Genomic DNA, 13,370 nt, shown 5'->3' with positions numbered 1-13,370 from the left:
GCTGCGTGAAACAGAACTTCCTGGTATTTGTCCTGAGCCTGTCGCCTCTCAACTTCAGTCCATGGCCTCTTGTCTGATTCACATTTGACAACTTGAATGCAGTATGTAAGATGCTGCCTTTTCCTAGGTACTCATGTGTGACATGTGGCTTGTTACTAAAAATCATGTTTTTCATACAGATGGGGGGGTGTCAAAAAATGATGGGCCCCGGGTGTCACATATGCTAGGTACGCCATTGGTGCTATAGTGTACATGTGATTGTTCTGAAAGGTCACTTTGGTCAGCTACAAAACTTAGAGACTTGAAGAAAGCGACAGGTATATTTTATTCAGCATATGCGACTCCTGAGTCCCCAAGCTGGCAGCTTCAGAAGTGCCAAAACCAGGAAGTTACAGAGATATATATACAATTTTCTGGTTATACAACTGAATTCTAGAAAAAAACTTCTCACGTGTTACTTTTATTAACAATCATTGGTCCTAAGCTCACACTAGCAGGTCACTAGCAGGTCACTTATCTAAGCCTTGCAGTCTTTCTTTTACATGTCCAGGAGGATGGAATACAATATTGTGTATGCTGAGATAACCATAAGAAGCTAAAATGCCCAAACTAAAACTCCAGTTCAGGCAAGCTAGAACATGAGATAAGTTAGGTCTGCAACTAAAGATAATTCAGCATTTTTATTAAAGAGAAAACTTAACTTAAAACTCAGGAAAACCAGTCCCAGACTCCTTCAGTTCTAGAATCGATAGGAGGTTCCCATAGACTGATTAATCACCCTCTATGAATGATTGGTAAATTATTCCAGGAAGTGCAATTTTGCATGCAGGGTTCTATATACAAAGTAGAAAATTAGAGAACCAGGAGCAGGTCCTTGGGATTGGTTTATATTGTGTATTGACCCCTTCCTTAATTTCAGCTCTACATATTTGTGGATTGTTCTAGAACTGACATTCTCAACAGAAAAAATAACAAAAGAATTGTACCCAGTAGAGTACTGCATTAGGTCAAGCACAGTAGCAATGCAATTAGCAAACATAAATTACAAAAGTTATTTTAAAAATGTTGTAAATAAGGTTTATTTTTCTGTTTTACTTCTCTTGCTTGTACCAAGGTAAACACCAGCATCTCAATAACATAATATCAGTAGCATTCACTTCCTCTTGTTTTTCAATATAAGTCAGTGCAACCATAATAGCCTTGACCCCTTCACTATGATGGATTTTTACAATTGTATGTAGTCCATGTGCAGGATCACTCAAGTTGTCTTTATCAGCAGCACCATTTTCATTCTTGCTTCCATTCACAATAGCAATCACATCACTGTCAGTTTGTTCTTCTTGCTTGTCTTCCTTCATCCATTCCTTTATGTCATATTCACAAGCATTCTCACAGCCCAGTACTTCTTTTAACAACAAAAGAAGATCTTCCTCCTTGGCTGCTTCATGTTCAGTGTCATGTCCTCATTTATTTTCATCTTCAGAAATTAACTTTCTCCATGATCTTGTTAGGGTTTATGGTTTGATTTCATCCCATGGCTGAGCAATCCAGCAAATAACATATTTAATGTTCACTTTCTTTAACATTTCTATCATTCCTTTTCCTTCATCCAATGCACAAACAAGTATTGTTAGAAGCTTAGAGTGATTTTTTTTTTCTTTAATGTTTCCAGTACACCCTGGTCCATTGGATGATACAATGATGTGACATTGGGAAGAAGAAAAATCACTCTAATGTCAGCACTTTGTGGTTCATCCTCATCAGAATGAAATGGTGCCTTATCCAAGAGAAATATTACTTTCCTAGGCAGGTTTAACAGTTTCAAAAACTTTTCTACTGATTGAACAAATTTCCTGAAAAACCATCAAGGCATTCCTCTGGTTCTTATAGGAGATTAGAAGGGTAACAGGTGCCAGGTTTTAAACAGCCCTCAGATTTTTTTGACTTACAAATAAAAGTGAGTTGTAATTTATGTTTACCATTTCCAATATTACTGTATAAGCTAAATTGTCGCTCTTTTTTGCTCCTTTTATAATCAGGAGCCAAAACTTTGAACCATGATGTAAGAGATTTGCTGGCAATAAAAAGAAAAGGATCAACAAATACACAGATGTAAGCAAATAACACCAAATAAGTGTACAAGCCCAGTTCTCTAGGCTTATACACTTATTTAGAGGTTTTGCTGGCAATATTTTAAAATATAATCAGTTTTTTCATTATTGTATTATCTGTTCCCTTGATACTCCTTTCTTTTTTTTTTTTTTTTTTACTAAGATAATGGCGTTTTGATTTGAATGTCATAAATTCTTCAAAACCTGTTGACAGTTTTTTTCCTCAGAAATATTGAACTCTATCATTCCATATCTTTTTTCTAGTGATCAAGTCACCCAACATAATCAGTGAAATAAGGGTCACATTCAGAGAATGATAAGAATACATAATAAAAGTGCTGTGCATGTTATAGAAGAACCAAGAATAAAACTCACTGGGCACGATAGTCCTACCTTTGTTGGCACATCTTATATGGACCCCAGCTGAATATTGGGCTTGGGACATATAAATATTTTGTGCTGTAAATGAAAAAAAAAAAAAATCCTCCTGGGTGCCCAATTTCCTTTACAGCTCCCCCAAGGATCACAACACTCATTTTGAAAGGCTACTCTGAGGGGACAGGAGTGAGGGGGCTGCACTCATGCCCCAAAGACCCCATGGACCACCAGCTACTTATATATGCTTTGGCATGGTGGATGGGTAGGGTGGGGTATTGCCTGTTGGAGCGAAAAAAAAGAAGGCATCCTTGGGGGTTGGAAGGGTAATCAGGGGCTTAAGAGTTTTTTATTTTATTTTTTTACAACACAAAATACGTGCTTGTAGAGGTTCTGGCCGCGGTGGTAAAAGCTCTGATGTTCATAGAATTAAACTCTGGAATTTGTTGCAAAAGAATGTGGTGAAATCAGTTAGCTTAGTTGGGTTTATAAAAGGCTTAGAAAATTTTCTAAATGAGAAGTCCATAGGCCGTTACGGAGAAATCTACTGCTTATTCTTAGGACAAGCAGCATAAAATCTATTTTACTACTTGGGATCTAGCTAGGTACTTGGGCTCAGGTTTGGCCTGTACAACTTAAAAATATAAATAAATCATGATAAAAGCACACTGAAAGCATACCCCCCTTTCACAAAACCATAGTGTGGTTTCTAGTGCCAGTCATGGTGTTAACAGCTGCAATGCTCATAGGAATTCTATGAGCATCAAAACTGTTACCGCCCTGGCTGGCGCTAAAAACCGTGCTATGGTTTTTTAAAAGATGGGTTTAGCAACCATATTTGCAGTAGTGGACTTTATCCCAAATTTTCAAATATGATGATGCTGTCCTTATCCAAGAAAGACAGAGAAACACATATGCACTCTCCTTTTCTTTACACACACATATTTACACACCAGCTCCTTTTTGATGTCATCAGGGTACAACATTTAAATATGGTCCTGCCCCTCATTACAAATACACCGGTAGTTTCTGCAACAAGCATATTTATCTTTACTCAACAGACGTCACATACTGCCAGTGTTTTAAACCTTTTTTCCTTTTCTCACATGCAATACGCTCTTGTTTTTATGTTGATGCTAGTTCCATATTATATGTTATCATATGCCCTTCCACCATAAAATGTCTGAGTACACAGCATGTACTTTTTATACTCAAAGTGGTCCTGCGGATGCTCTCAAGCCACAAGTGTTTATCAAAGCTATCTCAAGTAAGTTCTCCTTTTTTGTTTATACAAAATGCTTTTTATGAGTTTACTTATTTACAGCTTTTAGATGGGGCAATCTTCCTTTTCTTTTCTTTTTTAGCCTTTTGATACAGTGTAGTTAAAGTGCATCTGATTGCAAGTTGTTCTTTTTTTTCGGCCCACATGGTTTTTCAGTTTTCAGTTTCTCCAGCCTACATAGGAATTTTATGCATGTGTGCTGTTTGTTGGCAGCCTCTTTACTGCTTTTTTTTTCTGTGATTTTTATATTATCATTTTTGGATATAAGACAGCCAAAGACCAATTAGGACCCCTGAGAAAGGCATTTTTAGTTTTGCTGAAACACTTGTTGGGTTACTTGAAATTGCATACATCATTTGGTTTGTATGCATTTTATTCCGTAGGTCACTTGTGACTGTATACATTTTGGCTGTACATTTGGACTCTTATTAAATGACATCCTGATACATCTGATCTTCTGTTCCACGTTTGTTGTTTTTGTTTTCTTTGTTTTATTTATCTTGTGGAACCCCTTGATGCCATTTGCATTTTGTTCCATAATGAAATAACACAAAATGTGCTTCTCTAATACAAAAAAGGCCTCCAAACATTCTGATTTATGACAGTTTGTCTTTACTAATACAGTCTACAATTTAAATGCAGTTGTCTTTATTGGACTGCTTTTTGGCAGGCAAAAAATATAAACATTTCAAATTTACAATACACTGGCTTTTTACATGGTCCTCCTATCTTTACAAAAGTTTGATATGAGTCATGTACTAGCTCATATTTGGAAGCACATTATCTTTTCTTTTGTCATTGTGAATAGCACAGCTAGACATTGCTTTCTGTTCAGCAAAGAGTTTCTCCTGCCTACACTGTGAGAAATGGGGGTTCCACTTTATGACTAAATTTTATTTAAGCTAATAGAATGGCAGATCAATAGTTCCCTGCAGTTCTCTGAATGGTTCACATGCTGAGTCATGTTATATGAGTACTTGAAAGGTTTTATGATACCACAGTGGAAATAGAAGGAGTTTTTTGCTCTCTTCTGAGAAAGACATGCACCAACTAGGCTAAATATCAATAAACTGCAACCACATGCTGGAATAGGCCACCTGAAGGAGGAGAGAACAAAAGTATAACAGATGGGAAGGAACACAAAATAGACAGATACCATAGATAGCAGAGTCACATTTTCATGTCACTCAAATATTGTCTGAAAGAGATAATCTTTCCACAATTCCCTATCAATGTTGAAATTATACTTAAAAATTTCAAAATACATTCTATGCAGTAGCATAGATACATGCTTGCCAGGCAAAAACATTTTTGAAAGTTTTACAGTCATGTTTCTGGAGTTTTACAAAGAAGCTCAATATGTGCAAGCATTTCTTTTTATGCATCATGAAATGATATCATCCTCATTGCTCTCTACTTGTTTATTCTTCATTTATTTTTTTCAGGTTCAGTATATAGCCTTGGCCACAGGTTTTGCAAATGCCATCTTTATTTCATTTGTATAATGCATATTCAAAGATAGGTGCATAAAACATACCCCCTCTTTTATAAAGGTGTGCTATGCTTTTTAGTGCACGCTAAATATTAGTGTGCGCTAAACACACACTAAGCACTAATGCGTGCATGTTATCCTATGGATGCGTTAGCGATTAGCACACGTGCTAAAACGATTAGCACACCTTTGTAAAAGAGGGCCTATAGTGTTTTTTAAATGAAAATGCCATAAATACTGCTTTTTGCATTGTTTACAGAAAGTTTTCTGCTGTCAGTATGAGGGGCCACTGAAAAGTTCTCAGCACAACCAAGAAGAGTGATGTGGAGCCAAAAAACGGGAAGGGGTAAAACGCAGACCTGAAGGACCTCGCGGATCTAAAACTGCACGTCCTTAAAAATCTGAGGTCCGTGTCCATGCCACTCGTAGTTTCTGTCTCTTACAGACCTCTATGAGATTTTAGTGCTGACGGATCCGTCTCAGCATAGGGAGGGAAAAGTATTAGGATCCGTCAGCGCTAAAATGTCAGAGGTCCGTCAGAGCCAAATTCTATGTCGGGCTTAAAGGATAAGCAGAACGCAAAACGGTTAAACAGCCCTGTTAAGCACCGGGTTTTCTGGATCTCCTGAAAGAGACCTCTAATTTGCGATCCAGGAAGCCTGATTCACTATGGTGTACCCTTACTTTAAACTATAATAAGATACATCAGACTTAAACCTATACATAAGAAGGCTTCTGCTCTGCTGCTCCAGCACTAGTCTCTGGCTCTGACAGACCTCGATGAGATTTTAGCGCTGACGGATCCTAATACTTTTCCCTCCCTATGCTGAGACAGATCCGTCAGAGCTAAAATGTCATAGAGGTCTGTAAGAGACATGGCATGGACATGGACCTCAAATTTTTAAGGAAGTGCGGTTTTAGATCCGTGAGGTCCGTCAGGTCCGTGAGGTCCGCGTTTTACCCCTTCCCCCACAAAACTTACAAGTTATTCCACACTTTTCTTGACACTTTTGTTTCATTTCATTTCATTGAAATGAAAAGTGTCAAGAAAAGTGTGGAATAACTTGTAAGTTTTGTGGCTCCATATCATTCTCTTCTTAGTTGGATTGAGAACTTTTCAGCAGCCCCTCATATTTGCAAGAGATACCTTTGTTCTTAATTACTAATTTGGCCATTAATCGTGTCTGTTTTCTGCAGAACTCTGGTGTTATCTTCTGGGCCCACACAACTGTGATCCATTTCAGACACTGGACTATATGTCACCACCTCTATTTCATCATTGTCCATTCATTTTAATTGATGTTCAAATCAGGGTTACTGCTTGACCAGGCTTTCAATAGTTGTATTCACAACATTTCAATGCTATGTTGTATCATCCTGTTGTCAATAGGTAATGTCATGAATGTGCATGAAATTTGGAAGTTTTTCTTTTACTAATACTAATGCCAATACATCTCTTATACAGCACATATACCATTAACATTTTATTTCTGTTTACAAAAATAATACCTAGGAATTACAATACAATCATAATCTCAGAACATCATATCTTTAAAAAATATCATATAATAGTTCCACTGCCTGTTATATTCTTAGGCATATAGTAATCTATAATGTTGCCTGATCAACCCCTGAAACTGCATCCTAAACTATGAGCTTTGGTACTTGCTTCACCGTGGTTCTTATTTTCAAAATACTGTATATCCTCTGAGTGAAGATACCACATTTTTCGGTATCCTCCCATCTCAAACATCCTTCAATCTACTTCGATCCTCAGTAACACCACTCTGTGTTCAATAATATTTCATTTCACAGAGTTTTACATGTTCTTTCGCCACCGGATCTTATATTATTTATTCATTAAGTTAGATGCTCTTTTATTTCTATATAAATATTTTTTATATAGAAATAAATACAGAAGGTGGTAAATAGAGAAGAGAGAAGAGAAAAGATATACTGGATGAAAAATGAAGAAAGAAATAGAGGGGGATACTGGATGGATTGAATGAAGGGGTAGGTGGTAGACACTAGATGGAAGAGAGACATGCTGGGTAGAGGGTTAGAGGCAACAGATGATGCTGGAGATGGCTACTGCAGAAGAGATAAGATGTATTGGATGGAAGGGACAAGAGAGGGGGGAGATACCTAGATGGAAGGGAGAAAATGCCAAGAGGAGGTGGTTAGGGAAGAAAATAGAAGAATTTTTGGATGTAAGGGGGGGAAGAATGATGGTGATGCTGGATTGAAGTGGGAGCAGGTAGAGAGGAGTGATGCTGGATGGAAAGAGAGAGAGAGTAGAGATGCAGGATGGAAGGGGTACATGTTGATTGAAATCTAATCTAATTTTCTATTTGTGTGTCACTCATACCTATAAAGCACAGGTATCAAAATCGGTCTTAGAGGGCCGCAATCCAGTCAGGTTTTCAGGATTTCTCCAATAAATATGCATTGAAAGCAGTGCATGCAAATAGATCTCATGCATATTCATTGGGGAAATCCTGAAAACCTGACTGGATTGCAGCCCTCGAAGACCGACTTTGACACCTCTGCATAAAGGCTCAAGGCGACTTAAAGAAAGGAGAGAGGGCAGAGGAAGGAGGAGATGGGGAGAAGAAGAGGAGGAGAGGATACAGGAGATTAAGTGTCGAACAGATGGAAAGATGAAAGAGAGAAGATTGATAGACACTATACACTGCATTCCTTGGCATCTAATTTTTAGGACTGTTTATAGAATGGGGGCCAAAGTCTTGTTTTCAGAAAAATATTGTAAGATCAGAACTAATTCTATTTTACTAATTTGAAAACATCCTAGTCAGGTTCTTCTTGATGCTTATTCAAAGTCAAGATTTGGCTAATGAATTCTCTGTTACACTATACCTCTGATCTGTACATCTAGCCTGAGGTAACGGCTACTGATGATTGCATTTAAGGTGATGTAAGGCTCAGGTTTTTGGTCAATCAGCAGATTAAGGGTGTTACATTTAGGACAGCTTTTGAGCAGTCCTAAATCAGGCCGCTCAGCTATGCAAGTGCCGGCTCTGAATATCAGACCAGAACCCACATAAATTTTTTTTTAGCAACAAACACAACCCTGAAGCCCAAATCCCCTTCCCAACCCCTCTTTCTCGTCTCTTCCTCCCACTCGTGGGAAAATACATCATTTCATTCTTCCTTCCTCCCCCATCAGAAACCCCCCAGCACCCAAGCTTCTGATCACAGACCCTCTTTCTCTCCTCCCTCAAAATGTGATAAAATCCTTCCCTCCCTTCCTCTTCATTGACCCCCCCAAGCCTACCTATATCATTGTAGTCCAGCAGAAGGGGGGGGGGCAGAAATACAATCCCTTACTATTACTTATCACTTATATAGCACTGAAAGGCATACACAGTGCTGTACATGTTGAAATTTATAGACAGTCCCTACTTGTAAGAGCTTACAATCTAACTTGGACAGACAGACATGACATATAGGGTTGGGGATGCATAATCCAAGGTGAGAGGAGTGAGGAGTCAAAATCACTCTCAAAGAGGTTGGCTTTTATCTGGGCATTGAACACTGTTCCTCGCAGCACCTTTGAAAAAAGTCTGTCATGTCGACTTGCAGCAGCTCATGGTACTACAGAAAGTAGCATCCATTTTCCAAAGGTGCCACAAGGAATAATGAGCTGCTCTTCTGCCCCCATTGAAAATGCTGAACCAACAGGTATGAAGGGAGGCTCCAGGGGTCTGGACCTACCTGGACAGCTGAGAGGGGCTGAGACCTTTGAGGGTGGAAAATAGGGATGGACAGATTTTCCTTCAGGCTGGGGGAGAGGAGAGAAAGAAGGTCTAAGATCAGGGAGAGTGGGAGCTTGGGTGTGTGTGGCTTTCTTGTAGAGGGAGAGATGGAAGGATGCATTTCCTTGCAGGCAGGGGAAGGGAAAAATAGTTCCATAATATATATATATTTTTTTTTTGGGGGGGGGGAGGGTGTTGGGAGGGGATCAGGGCTCTGGGGCTATGTTTTCACTTAAAACAAAGTTATGTGAATGGAGGCTCGATATTTAATCAAGGCTACATAACCTCTATGTGGCTGAATATTGGCTAGGTATGCATAAGCTCCAGGTGGTTAGACCACCTGGATTTATGCTCTGATATTCAATACAAGTGCCTGAACATGGCATGGCCCTGAATATCAGTCATTATTTAGCTGGTGATGATCAGTGCTTAAAAAACGCTGATTACCTTAGGCAGAACATCAGTGGAGGCTGCTTTATTTAATTTTTTTTAAAGGCACATAATGTGGAATGTAGTTTCACAGTCTAGGCATCTTTTTACAAATTTCCTGTACTGTAATATGTAAATCTGTGATTGCAGAGAGGAAAGAAATGAACTAATTAAATACCAGAAAGTTTCTTCTTTTCTGCTGATGAAAGCAGCAGTTTCACTGGAGGAAGAAAAAGTGACCAGATAAATAAAAGTTGCTGAAACAAATTAAAACAAAATATCTACATGCTATTTATTACCTACTACTGAAGGATACCACTTGCTGAAATGAATAGAAAGCTGGTTGAACCTCCTTTATTTGAAAGTTCTGATACAGTTCTTATGTTGCCATTTTGTATGATGGTGGGACCAAGACAGGAATGAATGGGAATTGTTCTAGCCCATTATATGGGATCCAATAGAAGATAAAGGGAGGCTTGAGTGTGTAGAAGATCAGAAGATCTCTAAACCAGGCATGTGGATTTTTAAAAGGGATGGGGCTTGGTACCAGAGATGAAGATTAACAAGGACCTAACATTTTATAATAAACTAGTTTTTCAGCCCGTTACATTAACGGGTGCTAAATAGACTTAGGCATTTCTTTCTTTCTTTCTTTCTTTATCTTTCTTTCTTTCTGTATGTCTGTCTTTCTTTCTCTCTCCTTGTCCCCTTTCTTTCTTTCTATCTCTCTCCCTGGCCCTCTGTCTGTCTGTCTTTCTTTTTTTCTGTCTCTTTCCTCCTATCTGTCTTTCTTTCTGTCTCTCTCCCTGCCTCCTGCCTGTCTGTCTTTTTTATGTCACTCTCCCTGGCCCCCTGTCTGTCTGTCTGTCTTTCTTTCTTTCTGTTTCTCTCCCTACCTGCTATCTGTCTTTCTTTCTTTCTGTCTCTCCCCCCTGTCCAGCAGCACTACTTCCCTGCGCCCCCTGTCCAGCAGTAGCCCTTCTCCCTTCCTTTTACCTCCCCCTGTCCAGCAGTATCCCCTTCCCTGTACCCCCTGTCCAGCAGTAGCCCTTTTCTGCTCTCCCTGTCCAGCATCATGGAGGAAGGCAATCTGTAGCACATGGAGAAGTCTCCTGGTTTTTGCAGCATCGTGGAGAGAAGGCAATGTTAAAACCGCCGCAGGCTCCAACGTTCATTGTCGAGATGGGGAAACCGCCGCACGCTCCTTGTTCCCACTGCACATGCTCCTTCTACTGCGTATGTGGTGGCACAGATCACGGACGCATGGAATTTCAACGGTGCATGCGTACTAAGGGTTTTATTATTGCATATTTATCTCTGGGTTGGACCCCACATCAGAGGAACAACTGGGCCTCCAGTATCACAAACTTTCCTCCCATTACCCCCCAGAGGGTCTTAGATAGTGTTACCATATAGCTCCAGTAAAAGGAGTATGGATTGAGACATCCAGGTTTTACTTCCATTGAAAGCAATGGAAATGAGGACAGATTGAAACATATGGGCTTTACTTAAACTGAAAGCAATGGAAGTAAAACCCGGGTGTCTCAATCTGTCCTCCTTTTTCTGCAGCCATATGGTAACCCTCTTGGAGATCAGGGCAAGTAGCAACTTTAAGACCTACCATACTACCAGGCAAAAACTTTGGCTCTCAACATTAAAAGTGTTTTTTTTTAACCTATGGGCTAATTGGCTGCCTTGCATTCAGCTTGATCAGAATAGTTCATTACTTTAGAATTTATACAAATTTTCATAAAAAGTCTACTTCACATGAAAGTCTTAACGATAAGCAACACTATGTGCAAAGTATATTCAACTTAGACCACATTTTGGACATTTTTTTTTAGCATGAACATTTCCCTACTGCTGATTTTGAGCTCCTAGTGCTCTAGGCCAAAAAGGGACTTAGACTTTTTTATATATATATATCATGCCCCTACACATGTTTTCAAATACAATCCTTAGTGCAGATATCCTTCTTAGCTATAACTCTGCTGAGTAAACCTTACGACTTAAAAGGTTCTCATCAGTAAAGCATTTCTATTAGACTTTATATTTAAAACAATACAATCACTGTTCCAATGATCAAATAAACAACCATGCCATCCCATGAGGGCTTCTGCTTTAGATTCACAGGTAATGCAGAAGCTTAAAATCACTCCCGGTTACACCTTAAGGCTTTCACTGTTTTGTATTTCATTCCTTTCCTCTGTTAATTAAACTTAGCAGGCTTTTTACAACAAACAAATTTGCACAGAGAAAAATAAAGACAACAAAGAATGCAACAGGATACTGAAATTAATATACTGTCCCATATTTTTAAAGTTCTATTCATGTTTTAAGGTATCTGAAAACTGATGTTTAGACATCTGTATTTTATGGATGTCCATATCCTGATTTTGGTAAAGCTTGGATACCATTTTTCTGTCACTGGATGACTCACAATCTATGTTTGTACCTGAAACAACAGGAAATTACGGTAAATGACTTGCTCAAGATCCAGTTTCTATCCTTTAGCTAATATGTAGAAATAAAAAGAAATAAAATGAAACTAAAAGAATCCAAGTAATACTTTTTTAAAAAGAAATCCTTTAGAAAATGTGATTGCTAGTATTCTAGAGCCAAGAAGGTGTCTTGAGCAGATGGTCATAAGGGAGCTCTTAGACACATTGCATTTGACTTGCCTGATAGATGCCTTCTCCAAGCCAGATGGGCAAGAGAAGAGAAAAGACACAGCAGCAGCTGCTAATTCTGAGTGGCTAATCCACTGGGCTGTGTTAAAATAAATGGACAGTATTTCTCACTATTTGGGTTATCACAAGGGACTTGGCAGGACTGCCCTCTTTCCCCAATTTTATTTGCCTTAGCGATCGAACCATTGGCACAATGTGTCCGGGCTAATGGGAATATTCGAGGAGTGCGGACTGCAGCAGGGGAATATAAGTTAAGCTTGTTCACTGATGATGATCTGTTCACTACTCAGGACCTAGTTTCCTCGCTGCAAGCTATTCTGGGGAAATTTAGGGAGTATAGTGGGATTTCGAGCTTTTAAGTCAACTTACCTAAATCAGAATTGTTGAATGTAATCTTAGATGATGACGTCAGGGACATCATGCAAGTGACTTTTCCTTTTCGCTAGGTTAAATCCTCTATGCGATATCTGAGGGTTTATTTTGGATCTCAGGGTGTGGATCCCTATGACTTAAATTATGCTCCCCTGATCCATCGGATAGGTAAGGATTTGGACAGGTGGGCTGGTGTGTATTTCTCTTGGATAGGGTGGATAGAAGTCATAAAAATGATAATACTGTACTTTCTCAGCTTTTGTTCTTATTCCAATGTTTGTCCCTGTGGGTCCCTTGGTTGGTGTTGGAGACTTTACAGAAACAAATTTCTAAATTTATTTGGACAAATAGACACCCCCAGGGTGAATCTGCAGTTTTCATGAAATATTATCAAGCAACTCATTTGTGAGCACTTATTGAATGGCAAGCACAGAACTGCAAACAATGGGTTGCCCTTGAGCAGGAAGCGGTTGGCCATACTCTATTTTTGAATTTACCCTGGCTTCTGGAGTGTTGCAAACTGGTAGATGGCTCTACCTCGGTTCGGATAACATTGAGGGTGTGGAAGGCAGTCTGGAAGACTCTGTTGGATGGTAGGTGTTACTCTTGGTTCACACCATTTCAATATAATCTGGAGTTTACCCCTGGTAGGAGGGAAATGTTCTTTTCTGCCTGGGAAGAGAGGGGATTGATATGTGTGAGACAGCTTTGGGATGCTGCTTATGGGGAGATCTATGCCTTCCCAGTTCTTCAAGATAAATTAAGTTGAGACCCTGAGATCTGTTTCCATATTAAACATTATTTACAGTCTTAGGTCGTGTTGGGGACCCAGGGAGAGGGAAG

The sequence above is a fragment of the Geotrypetes seraphini genome, chromosome 6, assembly GCF_902459505.1.
Source record: "Geotrypetes seraphini chromosome 6, aGeoSer1.1, whole genome shotgun sequence".
In the NCBI taxonomy this organism is placed as follows: domain Eukaryota; kingdom Metazoa; phylum Chordata; class Amphibia; order Gymnophiona; family Dermophiidae; genus Geotrypetes; species Geotrypetes seraphini.
The sequence above is the reverse complement of the archived record's forward strand: the minus strand, read 5'-3'. Positions refer to the sequence as shown.